The sequence below is a fragment of the Phyllobates terribilis genome, unplaced genomic scaffold, assembly GCF_046119375.1.
Source record: "Phyllobates terribilis strain yellow unplaced genomic scaffold, ASM4611937v1 Scaffold_3__8_contigs__length_932513732, whole genome shotgun sequence".
NCBI classification, from domain to species: Eukaryota; Metazoa; Chordata; class Amphibia; order Anura; family Dendrobatidae; genus Phyllobates; species Phyllobates terribilis.
This window is the reverse complement of record NW_027362763.1, coordinates 343,866,870-343,884,943: the sequence shown is the minus strand read 5'-3', so window position 1 is coordinate 343,884,943 and position 18,074 is coordinate 343,866,870. Positions and strand designations below refer to the sequence as shown.

Here is an 18,074-nt window from a genome sequence, read left to right as displayed (position 1 = left end):
CCGCTATTTAAATGTGGCGGCCAAATCGGTGATTGGTCGCGGCCGCTGCCCGCGACCAATCAGCACAGCGTTGTTTAAATTTTGTGCCAAGATCACTGATTGGTCGGGTGCGGAGACCGCGACCAATCAGCGAATCGTATGGTGAGGACCGGGGAGCGCCGCTGCCTGTGCGGCTACTTCTGCTGCGATAAGCCGGGAGATGAGCGACTGCTCGCAGCAGAAGTATCCCGACCCGCAGCGCCGCTCCCCGGTCCTCCCTTCTGCATGGATGTCAGCGCCGCTGCCTGTACGGCTACTTCCGCTGCGAGCAGCTGGGAGATGAGCGGCCGATCGCAGCAGAAGTATCCCCGGTCCTCCCTTGACACCTTAGCCGCTGATCTCCCGACAGTAGCCGCATGGTGTTACTAAGCTCCGTACATTTGTGTTCAAAATCGCTGATTGGTCGCGGGCGCTGGCCGCGACCAATCACCGATCTTGGCGCCACATTTAAACACCGCTGTGCTGATTGGTCACGGACGCTATTTAAATGTGGCGCCCAAATCGGTGATTGGTCGCGGGCAGCGTCCGCGACCAATCAGCACAGTAGTTTTTAACTTTTGCGGCAAGATCAGTGATGTGCGCCACATTTTAATAGCAGCCGCGACCAATTGGATGTCAGCGCCGCTCCCCGGTCCTCCCTTCACACCCTAGCCGCATGGATGTCAGCGCCGCTGCCTGTGCGGATACTTCCGCTGTGAGAACCCGGGACATGAGCGGGCGCTCGCAGAAGTATCCCGACCCGCAGCGCCGCTCCCCCCTTGATTCCCTAGCAGCTGATGTCCCCACAGTATCCGCATGGTGTTACAAAGGTCCGGACATTTGTGTTCAAAATCGGTGATTGGTCGCTGGCGCTGCCCGCGACCAATCACCGATTTGGGCGCAACATTTAAATAGCGTCCGCGACCAATCAGCACATTGCCCCCTGACGAAGGCCCGCCGAAATGCGCGTAGGGGTGACACCACCCCCCCTCCCTTTCCTTCCCAGGGTCTTTGTTGGTGCCTGCTATCTAGGTAATTATACATGTGGCACATATCCCCTTGTTTGCTGACTATTCCTGCTTTGCTGCTTATTGATTTCCTTCCCTTTTTGCAGGCGGTGTATAATTCTATTAGTGACATAGGGGTTTTTCTAGATGTTACTTACTCGTTATGTTTCATCTTTTTTACAATGTGATTTGGCATTCGGAATTGTTCCCTTTGATATATATGTATTTTCATATGTGGCCCTGGTGGTCCTATATTGGACCTTTTACTATTAGCAATATTTCCTTGGGGGGTTCTGTGGTGTCTTTTCTTTTAACCTGCACATGTGGCACTTGGTGCCCAGAAGCTCTATGTTATTTGTATAGTTTTTTGTATACGTGTATTGAATAAAATTAGTTTTTTTCATATTTGGGGCTTTGACGTCACTTGTTTTTTCCTCTAAACCCTTTATGACCAATCAGCACAGCGGTGTTTAAATGTGGCGGCCAAATCGGTGATTGGTCGCGGGCAGCGCCAGCGACCAATCAGCGATTTTCAACACAAATGTCCAGACCTTTGTAACACCATGCGGGTACTGTGGGGACATCAGCGGCTAGCGTGTCAAGGGAGGACTGGGGAGCGGCGCTGCGGGTCGGGATACTTCTGCTGCGAGCGCACGCTCATGTCCCGGGTTCTCGCAGCGGAAGTATCCACACAGGCAGCGCTGCTGACCTCCATGCGGCTAGGGTGTGAAGGGAGGACCGGGGAGCGGCGCCGACATCCAATTGGTCGCGGCCGCTATTTAAATGTGCCGCACAAATCGGTGATTGGTCGCGGTCTTGGCCCGCGACCAATCACTGATCTTGCCGCAAAAATTAAACACTACTGTGCTGATTGGTCGCGGAGGCTGCCCGCGACCAATCACCGATTTGGGAGCCAAATTTAAATATCGGCCGCGACCAATCACCGATCTTGGCTCCACATTTAAACACCGTTGTGCTGATTGGTCGCAGACGCTATTTAAATGTGGTGCCAAAATCGGTGATTGGTCGCGGCCAGCGTCGGCGACCAATCAGCACAGCGGTGTTTAAATGTGGAGCCAAGATCGGTGATTGGTCGCGGGCAGCGTCCGCGATCAATCAGCACAGTGGTGTTTAACTTTTGCAGTAAGATCAGTGATTGGTCGCGGTCTTAGGACCCGACCAATCATCGAATCGTCTTGGTGAGGACCGGGGAGCGGCACTGCCTGTGCGGCTACTTCCGCAGCGAGAACCCGGGACATGAGCGGGCGCTCGCAGCAGAAGTATCCCGACCTGGAGATGAGCGCCTCGCGCCGCTCATCTCCCGGCTGCATCTCCGTCCCGCAGATGGGTCCGGCGGTCGAGGTCCTTCTGCTGGTAACGGCCGGGAGATGAGCGCCTCGCGCCGGTCATCTCCCGGCTGCATTGCCGCTGAGCTCCGTCCCGCAGATGAGCCGCTAACGGCCGCCATATTTTTTCAGAAATCCCGTGGCGCTGATTGGCCGCTGCCGGACCAATGAGCGACGCAGGATTTCCAGGACAGACAGACAGACAGACAGACAGACGGGATATATATATATATTTTATTAATAATAATAATATTGTATAGGTGGCGCACGTGCAGTGGGAGCCGGCATCCTGTGTGCAGGACTTCAGTAAAATGGCGCCAGCAGCTCAGTTCAGAGCTGAAATCTCGATCTGCGCATGTGCAGCCTCCAGCGCCATTTTATTGAAGTCCTGAACACATGACGCCGGCTCCCACTGAACAGGTGCCGCCCACACAATGATGGCAGCGGCGCTGAATTTTAGAAAGGAGGCAGGCCACTGAATAATCAGTGACTTGCAAAAGAAAGAGCAGACTTGCAGGGGGAGGGGGGGGGGGGGGCAGAGAAGGAGAAGAGGAATGTGCCCCCACGTCCAGTCCAGAATTACACAAGAAGTCATTTTCTGAAAACTTCATAAGGCGAGTATTAAACAACTACGGAGCGGTCCCTTCACATCAGGTATCATATTAATCAGCATCACAGCGCTATTATAGCCATGCCTTTAGTTTACAGGGCTAAATCCTGCTACCAGGTTTCCTTTAAGTTTATTCTTTCAGTCTACATCTATATAACTGCCAGATATGTCCATTTTTTTTTAGCTTTTTACAACTTGTGCATAACATTATTCATTAAAATATATTTTTTTTACCCCAAAAAGGGAAAAAATGTTTGCATCAGCGCTGGCGTCACTGTCCCCGCCTTCGGACAAATCGAACATGAAGAGGAAGTCCGCGCTGCAGCTGATCTATGACTTCCCCTTCATGTTCAATTCGACACGAGGTGGGGGCAGTGACGCCATGTGTCACAACAGCACAAGAGCCCCGGGGGGAGAGAGTGCCGAGACGGCGGGAACGGCACCGGCGGTGAGTATAAGCTTTTTTTTTATTTTATTTTATCTGGGCCAAGCGTGGGGTATGACAATGAGTTGTCCAAGTAGGGGACAACTTCTTTAAATGTACCCCTTCCTGACATTTGTTGTACATGTGTTTAAATGTGATTGGCCAATACCTCAGTCGCTATGGTATGGCACTGGATGGTATGAGCGCCATACCATAGCGACGGAGGTCGCATTTCCTACTGCGCTGCATCTTGCAGATTCTATCAGGATACCGCATGGCAATCAGTTTCTGATGAAGGTTCAATATCTAGGACCAGAACGTTAAAATTATTTGGATTGCCAATAAAATAAAAATTGCTTCATTCACGGCAATTTGAGTGCCAAGTCTTTCCCTTGCTATTGTATGTGCTGGACCCCTGCTTGAGCACCTCATCTTGTAACCAGGGAGTGCCGTATACTTCTACAGGGCTTTTATGCTATGTGCACACGGTGTGTTTTTGGTGCGTGTTTTCCAAGCGGAAATGGGTAAATAAAGCTAGGTAATCAGTGTGCCAGCTAATGCAATGACAATCCTGAAGTGCTGTGCACATGATCAGGAAATTTCCTGTCAGGATTGTCATTGCGTTTCATTCTGCAGCATGTCCATTCTTTGTAGCGTTTCTGCAGCATTTTACACCCATTGACTTCAACTGAGTTCGTCAAATCCGCAGCAAAAGCGAAGGTATAAAAATATTTGTGGATTTGCTGCTGATTCTTGCTGAGTATTTGACCGACTCAATTCAAGTCAATGAGTCAAAAATGCAAGGAATTGCCCGCAGGAGACTACTCCTCCCATCATCCTACGGCCGTTTCCACTGACAACAGCGGGAGCAGGCGCTGCTGAGGGGAGAAGTAGTCTCCTCAGCCGGCGTCTGCGCGCAGTGTAGTAAAAAAAAAAAATTAAAATAAATGGATATTAAAATAAAAAAACATCTTCTATTCACCTGTCCGCCATACCCAGAGTGTCCCACGGCGATCCGATCACCCAGCGGCCCTCTATACACCGACGGGAGCGCGATCTCTCCCGGCAGTGTATAGTGCTGAGTTGCCAGGACTGAGGTCACTTGAGTTCATCACCTGAAGATCAGCTGATAAGCTCCGGTGACCTCACTTACTGCACCGCTGCGTGAGAATTTTCTCATGCAACACTGATGTAGTAAGTGAGGTCGCCGGGAGCTTATCTTCAGCTGATGAACTCAAGTGACCTCATCGCTATACACTGACAGGAGTGATTGCACTCCTGTCAGAGTATAGAGTGCTGTCCTCTACAGTGTGGCTGCTGTAGAAGGGACCCATATCTTCGTGGGACACTGGATTATGTCATCACAGCGGACAGGTGAGGGATTTGGCTGTTTTTATTTTTGGTTTCTTACAGGGGACAATGGCTTCAGCGGAATGGGTGTTAGGTGAGTATACAGTGTTTTTCATTTTTAAATAAATGATTAAAACCATGTGTAATTTTATTTAAAATAAAATGCTTTATTCTGGCAGAGTCTTTATTTCAAAAACTTTACTACAGGGTTAGTAATGGGGGTGTCTTATAGTCGCCCTCCATTACTAACCTGGGCTTCATGTCAGCTGCCAAAACAAGGCTGACATGAACCCCAACCCTATTACCCCACTCGCCACCGCACCAGGGCAAGTGGAAAGAGGGGAGGCTAAGCGCCAGATTTGGCGCATCTTATGGATGCGCCAATTCGGAGGCCGCTTAGAGCGGATATTAGCCCATGATCCGGACGTAGCTGCGCTTTGTACACAGTTTTCTGAACCATGTGGATTGACCACATTCAATACATTCTAGTGGTTAAATTTCTGTTGCAGAGACTAGTGACTCCGCAAGTGAATTTGACATGCTACAATACTGAAAGACACATCGCATGTCGGTGTATGCGGGTGATCCGCAGCCTCAGATGCACGCATAGTGGACATGGGATTTCTAGAAATACCATCCACTATGCTGTAACATCTGGTCGCTGCGGGTTTGACGCCGCATAAATACGCTACGTCAAACAAGCAGCATTTCCTGATCATGGGCACGTACTCAAACTCACCAACAGCATGTCAATTTATGTTGAGGAGACTAGTCTTCACTGCAGATTTTGACCGACTGAAATGTGATTGTATGCGCTGCATTTACATGTACTGACAAAACAAGTGCGCCATTAGAACACAGCGTTTTGGCTGCTTATCGTGTAGCGGCTAACCAAACAGCTGTGAGCTGTTATTAATAGCCAGGGAACATGTTGGCCTAATAGCCCCTTCCTAGGCTAAAATAGCAGCTCCCGGATGCTCCATAAATTGCATGAAAGGGAATTAGGGCTAATAGGATTAGGGGGTTATGGGATTAGGTCTCGCTTACACCAAGCTTTGTTTAGTGATGAAGAGGTGTCAACCAGACACCCTCATTACTAAACCTGCAAGCGTTAAACACACACAGAGTAAACACATTATTTGAAATACGACACATTCTTTAATCATTTAAATTAACCAATATACTCACCCCAGGTCTGACAGTAATCCAAGGGTTAAAGTGATGTCCCACAATTCTTTTTTAAAATATCTTTATTTAGCTCCAAAAAGCATTCATTGCTGTACAAAAATGCATAAAAAACACATCAAAATTTTGCTGCCAAGAGATGCAGAAACCTTGCCAAAATTTCTGCAATCAAATCCTGAACATGCACACATTAGAGTGACACCATATGCAGTGCTTGTACTTCAAAATGCACTACGAGTATAACTATGCAGCCATTTATAAAAAAAAAAAAATCAAAAAGGTGTCTAGAGACGAGGGGCACTCTACATAGTAATTCTTCATTAATTACGTCTGCATTTAAATTTAGTGTCTTAAGATTTTATTTGGCTACTAAATTCTTCAGTTTATGAGCCAATGACTCCTAAGTAATTTTGTGCTGAATATGTCACGAAAATCTCTGAATCACTGTGATATGTAGAACCATTGCAAAGTTATTGCCACTTAATATGACACCAGTCAGATTTGAAAAATGAGGACTGGTCAGGAAGGTGAACAAGTGTTACAACAGAAAGTGGTTAAAACTTTTTATTGTAATAAACTTTATTTTGTATTTTTGTCCCATTAATTCTCTTCCTACCATGATGTCATCTCATGTGTCCTCAGTAGCTTAAGAAGTATGAGATGGGTCGTGGCTACTAATGGCCATATCTCAGTCTTGCTCACAGCTACTGAGGCAATACAGGGCTTATTTTGAAGCTGAGATTTTCTGCTATAGTCGCGTCTCAGCCCAAGATATCAGGGGCTAAAATGAGAGCTGCAGATGTCTACAGCTGTCACTCCTGACTCACTTTTACCTGTGATTTTTGGGCTGGGAGGGACAACAGTGGTGATGCTGGTCTCATTTTGAAACTGGGAACCTTAGCTTCTAAATGAGTCCTGGATCACCTCTGCAGCTGTGATCCAGGTGGAGATACATGCATCTGAAATACTCCTCACTCTTCTTTCAACCATTGTGAAAGAGATGGAGGCTGCAGGGAACTGACAAGGCAGCAACAGGGACAGGAACAAGAGGATGTATAATCTCAAGCTATCCTAGTGAACACCATAAAATAAAGCCAGATGCCAAAACGACCCAAACTATAAATTAAGCCCCCCATTTATCGCACCTAGTAAACAACATAAGACAGAATTGATATTTTATACACATTTCACTTAAAAAAAAAAAAACAACAATACAAAACCACTCAGGCTATAGGCTTTGTGCGCACGTTGAATATTTGGTAGCAGAAATTTCTGCAAGGTTTCTGCATCTCTTGGCAGCAAAAACGCTGCGGAAAAAATGTGCATTTTGCCGCGTTTTTATACAGCAATGAATGCTTTTTGGAGCTAAATAAAGATATTTGAAAAGAAATGTGGGACATCGCTTTAAACCTTGGATTACAGTTAGACCTGGGGTGAGTATATTGGTTAATTTAAATGATTAAAGAATGTGTCTATTTTATTTTGAATAAAGTGTTTCATTCTCGGTGTGTGTTTATTTAACTCTTTAATTATAGGTTTAGTAATGAGGGTGTCTGGCTGACACCTCATCACTAAACCTAGGGCTAGGCGTCAGCAACACCAAATCCCATTACCCCTAATCCCATTTAAATATGAAGTGCCATTTCTGGGGCAGCTGAGGGCTGCTATTTTTAGCCTAAAAAGGGGCCATTAGGCCAACATGTTCCCTGGCTATTAATAACATCTAACAGCTGTTTGGTTAGCAGCTACATCCCCACGAACACCAACCATCAGCGCTTTGGATACATCGTATTTTCGCTGCGTCCAAAACTCTGCATTTTAATGCCGCACTTGTTTTGTCAGTACATGCAGATCCACCGCATGTGGACATTTCAAAAGGTCAAAATGTGCAGCAGAGACTCAGCGTCTCCGCAACAGAAATTGACATGCTGCGGGTGAGTTTGCGCAGCGTCAAAAACAAGCACAGTTTGTATGGGATTTCTTAGAAATAAAAAAATTAAGAATTAATTTAAAAAAATGGCGTGGGCTCCAGCATCATTTTCATAACCAGCAGAGGGAAAGTCGACCGCTAAGGGCTGATATTACTATGTAGGGAAGGGGTCATTAACCACGGACTGAAAAAAAAAAACCTTTATTTCAAATAAATGTCCAGATGGTTTTAATCATTTATTTAAAAATTAAAAACAGTATACTCACCTAATGCCTAATCCGCTGAAGCCATTGTCACCTGTAAAAAAAATCTAAAACAAACAAACAACCATATCCCTCACCTGTCCAACGTGAAGACATAATCCAGTGTCTCATGAAGATCAGGGTCAGTTCTAGAGGACAGCAAGGTATAAACTGACAAGGGTGTCAGTAGATTTGTTTGGGGCTTCTAAAATTTTGGCCCCTCAAAGGCACTTAAGAAGTAAATCAACCTCTAAAATAATAGGTTTTTGAAAGTCTCTTGAGAATTCTGATGATTTTATAAAGACATAAAATTTAGACAAAGGCTTAGGTAGTATGTATGGAATCTGTCAAACTTCTATATTACCCCTTTACCAACATCCATAGTGCATGTGACGCGCCCCCTGGGCCATGTGTGTGGGGGGGGGGGGGATACCCGGAGCCGGGTCTCTGTGTAATGCTGGGGGTTGTAGTCTCCGTGGCGGCGACCCGGTCCCGTGGCTCAGGGTGGTCAAACTAGTGGCGGATCTGTTTATTTGGGTTTTGTAAGGTTTAAATGTCAGACTACGCCACCCGTGGATTGCGGTCACTGAGAACCGCCGCTGTGGGCAGACAGCTGAGGCTGATGTTGTGTGCGCAGCAGGGGGTAGTATAGCCTCAGGGCAGTGAGTGCAGATGGTGGGGGTGATGGTGCGCGGGAGCAACAGTAATGACTCAGAGTCCAGTGATGCAGTCCAGGGTCTTTACTCACAGTTTTATACTCCAAGCCACTTCTGCAGGTAATGGCTGCCCACGTCGTGCTGTGCTCACCAGGTGAGGGGCTCGGCCAACTCCCAGGTACCTTTGGAATGCTTTTCAGGACCCCCTTCGTGTGTCCTTTCTCTGGCCTTTCGTACCCCACAATTGACCACGTTTCTGTCCAGCTGCCTCTGGCCTTGGCGGGCAAACGTATGTTCCGTTTCCCTGGGTCCTATATGGTGCCTTCCTAACGGGTGTAGTGAGGGGAAGTGCACGTACAATGCCACGGCCTCCGGTTACTAGCTGAGGGTAGTTGCTCTCCTCCACTAGATGAGGGATCCGGTTCCCTTTCTTGGCCTGACCCCCCTACTCTGGTAGCAGCGGGCGTGCGGTGGCGGCTGGCCGGTCCGCACCCCTGGGGTCCCTTCACTTCACTCCACTCCACTCCTGGAGCCCCCTCCGTTCCTCTCCTCTCCTTTCTTCTCCTCCAGGCCCAGGCCTTAAGACTTGGCCTGCCTGCGGAGCAGAGCCCATGCAGAGCCTATGCTCCCAGCCTCCTTCTCTCTCTCTTCCCTCTGACTGTACTGAACACTGTCTCTAAGATGGTGCCCACCTTTTATACCTCTCTAATCAGTGCACCCAGGATCTACTCTCCCCACCCACACACTACCGGGTTCCCCCTTTCTAGGTGTTCCCTCCCCCCACTCCAGCCAGGGACAGGGGCAGTTGTGCTCACACCCGGGAGCATTGTCGCCCTGTCCCCCGGAAATGTGGTGTAGTGCATGTGGGTGTTAGGGTCCTGAGCCACACTTCATCCTTACCTGGAAGTGAGATATCACACCTCTGGGTGAGATGCAATACCTCTGTAGCAACCGAACCCTCGGGACGCTACACATGTAAAGTGCAATTCGGTAGCAAGTGGATGGAATGGGGTGAGCTCACTCTATACCCGGCAGGCAATGGCTGTGTGTTACACCCAGGACCTGTCTCTAACAGCCCATACGATATTTAGAACTAATATGTCAGTGATAATAGGCAAACAGAAAGACAAGTCTTTGCTAAGCCCCACGGTGCCAATGACAACAAAAATGTTCACTTCAATCATGTTGCGGGGAAGCCAATTAGGTAACAAAGCAAGCCCTCGTCCAGCTTTGAAACCCTGTAAATGCACAAATATGCCACTGTCTAACACGCCAGTTGGCTTAATTCTTTATTAGCTATGTACGCCATGCTCTTCTGCATTATAGCCTGTGTCTAGAGAACAACATAATAAAAATACAATGAAAAATTATTACAGTTCTGTTTCCTGGACTAAGGCTCTGTGAATACTTCATGTTGGCAGCACCACTGCATCCAAAGCCAAGCAATTAAAGCTATTCTTTAGTAAAAAAAAAAAGCCTGACCACATCAATGACAGTCAATGTAGTTGATTTCTGTTTTCAGTCAAGATGGGGTGCAGAGTGTACTTTAAATGAGAAAAAAAAATGAACTTTTTAGAATTTACCAAACGGCTGCAATGAAACAAAGAGTGAAAAATTTAAAGGGGTCTGAATACTTTCCGGACCCACTGTATGCAGAATGTTTCAGTCTAATAGTTATGATATCAGATACACCCCTGACCAATGCCACCTGTAGATGGTACAGCACAGCGGGCCTCCTTCAGATGTCTGTCTTTAGACTATGTGTGCGTGTTCTATGAGGCTGTTCACAGATCTGTGCTCTCTTGCGAACCAAGTGTCCACAAGAAAAAGCCTGGAAACGTGTCTGCTAATCTGAGTCACAGATCAAACTCTTCATTTGAAGGCCATGGGTCAGTGAAAAACTCGGGCAGCACAATACTAGCAACTCGGTGCAGTCCATTCCATCAGCTTTTTTTATTTACATTTGAAAAAAACTGAAAAAGCACTGATGGTACCAACTTACACACCGACCAAACACTGAAGACAACATGGTCCAGAACAATGTTGGAACTCAGTCCGAATTATTCACATATTAGCAAAAAAAAAAAAAAAAAAAAACAACACTGAATGAGGCCTTACATCCTTGTCAGTTTTTGAAGGATGTGTACGTCAGTTTTTTTTTTTCCCAAGGAGTGAACACAGACAATAATTTCAACTTCCATATTCGCATTAGTATTTTTTGCAAGCAGTTTTCCAACAAAAAAAATAAATAGGGAGACATGTCCTGTTTTGTTCCAATTATCGTCTCAAAGTCACCCATTCAAGTGAACAGGCCTGTGGAAAAAAACAGATAGCACTTGGATGCAATCCGTGTGTCATCCAATTGTTATCCGTTTTTTACCAAGTGTTTGGTGGGAGAAGCTTTGAATTTTTTTCATAATGCACAACAAAAATGTTTGCTGTTTACTATAAGACGTGACACAGATCAAAACCCGATCCGCACACTACAAAAAAAACAGGTCTGTTCTTTATGTACTTGGGGGGAAAAAAAAAAAAGAATGTTTGAAATCGGCCTAGTGAACACTATTTTATGTCGTAAGACCTCAATCTACTGAAAAACAATTGTTTTAGGCAGTATTCAGATCTGTGCCATGGTTTTCGTATAAAGCCAGATTCATCAAGCAACAAACTACCGCTGTCTGACAGATCTTAAAGGGAACCTGTCACCAGGTTTTTCCCATATAAAGTAGGGCCAGCACCTGTAAGCCTTGTGTGGCAGCATACTAGAATGCTGTCTATAGGTCTCAAAGCGCTTTCCATAAAACAAAAAAGACCTTTTATTATACTCCCCTACGGAGTGGTCCGATCAGCATCGCTTTTCTTGATCTGGCACCTCCTCTCTTCTTGCTTCATGTGAATGATGCGTTCTACGCCATCCATTGTCTTTGGCAGGCGCACTTCTCGGCCCAGCCGAGGGAAGAGCAAAGCACTGTAGTGCACATGCGCGGGGAAAGGCTAAAGAGCCGGCACATGTGCACTACAATACTTTGTCCTGCAGAGAAGGGCGCCTGTGCACGAGCACGATGCTGAGTACACTGTCTGGATGACGAAGAACATCATCCACATGAAGCAACAAGAGAGGAGGTGCCGGATCAATAACAGCCACGCGCATCGGACCGAACCAGTTGGAAGGGGAGTATAGTAAGTTATATTTTTGCACAGTATATGTCCCCAATGCACTCTCCATAAAAAAAATAATAAACGCAACACATTTGTTTTTGCTCTCATTTTTCATGAGCTGAACTCAAAGATTTAAGACTTTCTATGTACACAAAAGGCCTTTTTTCTCTCAAATGTGTCTAAATCTGTGTTAGTGAGAACTTTTCCTTTACCGAGATAATCCATCCACCTCACAGGTGTGGGATATCCAGATGCCCGGATAGACAGCATGATTATTGCCACAATAAAAGGCCACACTAAAATGTGCAGTTTTACAATATTGGTTGGGCCCGGGGAGGGACAGAAAACCAGTCAGTATCTGGTGTGACCAGCATTTGCCTCACACAGTGCAACATCTCCTTCGCATTGAGTTGATCAGGTTGTTGATTGTGGAATGTTGGTCCACTCCTCTTCAATGGCTGTGTGAAGCTCTTGCATGGCCAGCATACTTACCGGACATGTCACCTATTGAGCATGTTTGGGATGCTCTGGATCAGTGTGTATGACAGCGTGCTCAAGTTCCTGCCAATATCCAGCAACTTCACACAGTCATTGAAGAGGAGTGGACGTCATCGCGTGTACGCCGCCCCGGGATGTATGCGCGCCACTCACCAGAAGAGGAGCTGCACCTGCAGGGGATCGTATGAGAGGAAAGTATGAAAAACTTTTTTTTTAATAAAATGAATTAAATGAGCTTGGGGGGAGCAAATGATGATGAATTGAGGGTGTGGGACAGGGGAAAGTGAATGATAAACTAATTTATGTGGGGGGGCACAAATAATGATGAATTGGGGACAGGGAACAGCAAATGATTAATTGAGGGTGGGGAACAGCAAATGATAATGAATTGAGGGTGGGTAGAGTAAATGATGTATTGAGACTGGGGGATTGGGGACAGAAAATTATGAATTGAGGGTGGGGTACAACAAATGATGAATTGGGGATGGGGGGAGTAAATGATGAATTGAGTGTGAGGGAGACCAAATGATACTGAATTGAGGATGGGGGAGACCAAATGATACTGTATTGAGGATGGGGGTGGGAGGGAGAGACAATATGACATAATGAATTGGGGTAGGGGGGCATGTAAATATAATGAATCGGGGGAGCGGGAGGTACAGAGTGAGGGCGTTGAGGATGCAGGAGTGTGACTGGTTATGAATTTGGGAAAAGAGTACAGGTTCCAATTTATATATTTATTGGGTGGGGAAAGTGGCTATTTATAGTTAGTGGGGCACAGTGATGGATTACAGTTTATATTTGGAATGGTGGGTTGCATAATAACTATATATTAACGGTGGGTGCACATCTGTATTCAGCTGCGTAGTGTAGAAGTTAGGGAAAAAGTGGGGAATGTGCTCTGGAAGCGGTGCTCTAGATAACTTATTTTCTGCAGAGACAGGTCCTGGCTGGAAGAAGTGATGGCGGTCTGCGCTGGATGAATAAGAAAAGCGAAGATGAAGGACTTCAACTAGAGACGTCACTTGTGAGTCAGTGTGTTACCTAAACACTTACACTATATACTATGTATAGAGCGTCGGTGAACATGAATGGTGATCACTGTATTATCTGTACATTTACACTGTATACTATGTACAGAGCTCCTGTGTATAATGGCACTTATAGTAATATTAGTATTGTGTTTTTTAGTTAATGATCAGTACTGTAGTATTCAATCTTGTGGTAGTAATATGTGCTCTGGTCATGGTGTGGCGATATTTGTTCCTTCTATGTGGTATTATTCCGTCATATGTGGTATTATGTGATCTGGTCATGGTGTGGCGGTATTTGTTCCTTCTATGTGGTATTATGTGGTCACTATGTAGTAATATGTGATCTGGTCATGGTGTGGCGGTATATGTTCCTTGTGTGTGGTATTATTCAGTCACTATGTGATGGGGATATGTCGTCAGGTCATGGTGTGGTGGTATTTGTTCCTTGTACGTGGTATCATTTAGTCAAAATGTGGTGGTTATATGTGGTCTGGTCATGGAGTGACAGTGTTTGTCCCCTGTATGTGATATTATTGGTCATTTTAAAAAAAGTATGTGACATATTCCCTTAAAGAAAAAATAATATACAGAACAGACCAAAAGTTTGGACACACCTTCTCATTTAAAGATTTTTCTGTATTTTCATGACTATGAAAATTGTACATTCACACTGAAGGCATCAAAACTATGAATTATCACATGTGGAATTATATACTTAACAAAAAAGTGTGAAACAACTGAAAATATGTCTTATATTCTAGTTTCTTCAAAGTAGCCACCTTTTGCTTTGAGGACTGCTTTGCGCACTCTTGGCATTCTCTTGATGAGCTTCAAGGCCTGCTGCACAAAGTCTCCTCTTAACAGTTGTTGTAGAGATGTGTCTGCTGCTAGAACTCTGTGTGGCATTGACCTGGTCTCTAATCTGAGCTGCTGTTAACCTGCGATTTCTGAGGCTGGTGACTCGGATAAACTTATCCTCAGAAGCAGAGGTGACTCTTGGTCTTCCTTTTCCTGGGGCAGTCCTCATGTGAGCCAGCTTCTTTGTAGCACTTGATGGTTTTTGCAACTGCACTTGGGGACATTTTCAAAGTTTGCCCAATTTTTCAGACCGACTGACTTTCATTTCTTAAAGTAATGATGGCCACTCGTTTTTCTTTACTGAGCTGCTTTTTTCTTGCCATAATACAAATTCTAACAGTCTATTCAGTAGGACTATCAGCTGTGTATCCACCAGACTTCTGCACAACACAACTGATGGCCCCAACCCCATTTATAAGGCAAGAAATCCCACTTATTAAACCTGACAGGGCACACCTGTGAAGTGAAAACCATTTCCGGTGACTATCTCTTGAAGCTGATCAAGAGAATGCCAAGAGTGTGCAAAGCAGTCATCAAAGCAAAAGGTGGCTACTTTGAAGAACCTAGAATATAAGACATATTTTCAGTTGTTTCACACTTTTTTTGTTAAGTTTATAATTCCACATGTGTTAATTCATAGTTTTGATGCCTTCAGTGTGAATGTACAATTTTCATACTCATGAAAATACAGAAAAATCTTTAAATGAGGTGTGTCCAAACTTTTGGTCTGTACTGTATACCTAAATAGAGTATTGGATATTTTAAGAAATGTGTAATAAATAGGTTAGAGTACAGTAGTGCCCGGCTAAAAGAGTCTACCTCGTTCTGGTGGCGGCTTAAATAATCTTTTGGCCAAAACAAAAGCTGCTGGCTATGTATGTGATATGGTGCTCAATGGGAACTGTTAGGCTGCGTGCCCACTATGCGTTTTTCAAGTGTTTTTGCCACAGAATTTCAGCAGCAAAAAAGCTTAAAAAACGCTTGGTAATACGTGCCCCATGGTCCCCAATGATAATCCGCATGTACTGTGAACATGCTGCGGAAATTTCCGCTGCGGATTACCATTGCGGAAAAATAAGCAGCAAGTCCATTAATTTTGCGGAAACGCGGCGTAATTGCCGCCATTGACTTGCACTGAATCGCTTAATATCCGAATGACTACATGTGCACATGCGGATATTAAGCGATTCAATGTGCGGATGGTACCCGGGTCTGGAGAAGAGGAGACTCTCCTCCAGACCCGGGTACCATAGTATACGTAAAAAAAAAAAAATATATAAAATATACTTTATACTCACCTTCTGATGGCCCCCGGTCTTCTGTAAGGTGCGTCCTGGCTCCTCGGCGGCTTGTGATGGTGTAAAAGGACTTTCCATGACGTCATTTAGTCATGTGACAGGTCACGTGACCGCTGATGTCGGTGGTCACGTGACCTGTCACATGACTAAATGATGGCATAGAAGGTCCTTTTACACCACCGCGAGCCGCCCAAGACACCGGACGCACTGTACAGGAGACTGGGGGCCATCAAAAGGAGAGTATAATTTTTTTTTTTTAAATTTACCATTTTTATTCTTTTTTTAAATATTAACTTGGTCACACTATATAAATCCATGCCGGTTGCATGGATTTATATAGTGTGACCAAGTTGTCAAGCACTTTCCAAGTGATGCTAAAATCTCTTGGAAAAGCTCTTGATAAACCCGCATACAGAAATGCATGCAAGAAAGCTTGACAAACGCTTCTACCAGGCGGGAAAAACGCATGTAAAATCCGCATGGGTTTTTCTGGTCAGGGAGAAGCGGAAAAAATATGCAGCATTTCTGCTTCGTGGGCACATAGCCTTAATGTGTGATTGATGAGTACGTGTTGCAGAATGGCGTTTTTCCAAGAGTGGGCGGTGGGACTGTGAAAGGTTCGAGGTATGGAGGCGGAGCTGGGGTGGAGCCTGGGCGGAGTCTCAAGGGGGCCCGGAAATTTTGGCAGTATGGGGCCCTGAAATTCCTGGTGGCAGCCCTGGCGCTGCATATTGTGAGACATGACAGCGTCTACAATGGAGACTGATGGAGCGGCTATGCCAGCACTAGCGGTGGTAGGGGCCATTGTGTGTGTGTGATACTCTGGGCCCATGACCGCTACACCTGTGGCCGCTACAAACGGGCCACGGCCACCTGTGACCGCTACAAACGGGCCACGGCCACCTGTGACCGCTACAAACGGGCCACGGCCACCTGTGACCGCTACAAACGGGCCACGGCCACCTGTGACCGCTACACCCGGACCACGGCCACCTGTGACCGCTACAAACGGGCCACGGCCACCTGTGACCGCTACAAACGGGCCACGGCCACCTGTGACCGCTATACCCAAGCCACGGCCACCTGTGACCGCTACAAACGGGCCACGGCCACCTGTGACCGCTATACCCAAGCCACGGCCACCTGTGACCGCTACAAACGGGCCACGGCCACCTGTGACCGCTACACCCGGGCCACGGCCACCTGTGACCGCTACACCCGGGCCACGGCCACCTGTGACCGCTACAAACGGGCCACGGCCACCTGTGACCGCTACAAACGGGCCACGGCCACCTGTGACCGCTACAAACGGGCCACGGCCACCTGTGACCGCTACACCCGGACCACGGCCACCTGTGACCGCTACAAACGGGCCACGGCCACCTGTGACCGCTACAAACGGGCCACGACCACCTGTGACCGCTACAAACGGGCCACGGCCACCTGTGACCGCTATACCCAAGCCACGGCCACCTGTGACCGCTACAAACGGGCCACGGCCACCTGTGACCGCTATACCCAAGCCACGGCCACCTGTGACCGCTACAAACGGGCCACGGCCACCTGTGACCGCTACACCCGGGCCACGGCCACCTGTGACCGCTACAAACGGGCCACGGCCACCTGTGACCGCTACACCCGGGCCACGGCCACCTGTGACCGCTACAAACGGGCCACGGCCACCTGTGACCGCTATACCCAAGCCACGGCCACCTGTGACCGCTACAAACGGGCCACGGCCACCTGTGACCGCTACACCCGGGCCACGGCCACCTGTGACCGCTACAAACGGGCCACGGCCACCTGTGACCGCTATACCCAAGCCACGGCCACCTGGACCTCACCACACATCCACCTCACACCAGTAGTACAATATCCTGCAGCAGCTGTGGTGCCATCTTCCAGTGTAGCCCCCATGGCATCATTGTACCCACCTGTGAGGCCGGTGCCAGCAGGCGGAGCACACGGGGAGCTGCTGCCGCTGGAGACTGGGGATGTTCACACTTGTCCGGACAGGAATGTGCAGCCATGTCTCCTCCTCGTCACACGCATCATCAGGTGGTCGCCGCACACACAACACCAAGAGTCTACAACTGACCTGACAGCGGTGGTACACGTCGCCGCTTCTCTCCTGGGGCGCAGGAAGATCCTAGTCGCTTGTAGGGTGCAGGGCGCGCTCCCGAGAGCAGCGGGAACCCGCCAGAGTGCGCGCGTAGTGACGAGCGCCCACGTGCCGCACATACCCCGCACTGACACCATGGTAACCGGCGCTCACTGGCCGCGTCCTGCGCGCAGGTGATGGACTCCCTGGTGCGTGGCCCAAGGATGCGGCTCAGCCATGATTGCGGCCTGTACCCGACAGAGGGAGCAGGATATTACACTACTGTTGGGGATGGTTTCCAGGAATATGGAGGATTAGACTGGGATCATGAAGGCGCTGGTGTTATGCTACATAGGGG

General features: G+C 47.3%; 1 protein-coding gene across 2 annotated transcripts in view; it reads right to left on the bottom strand.

The window, feature by feature from the left end:
- TNK2 (tyrosine kinase non receptor 2) overlaps window positions 1-17,863 on the bottom strand; it is a 191,398-nt gene extending 173,535 nt beyond the window's left edge. Inside the window, exon 1 of one of the 2 annotated variants that reach the window (XM_073675216.1) lies at window positions 17,714-17,863. The gene's annotated coding sequence lies outside the window, so the exon portion shown is untranslated. Of the gene's footprint in view, window positions 1-17,549; window positions 17,684-17,713 lie in introns of those variants that run through there. The other variant, XM_073675217.1, reaches the window with a different exon arrangement.
- Window positions 17,864-18,074: the final 211 nt, after the last annotated feature.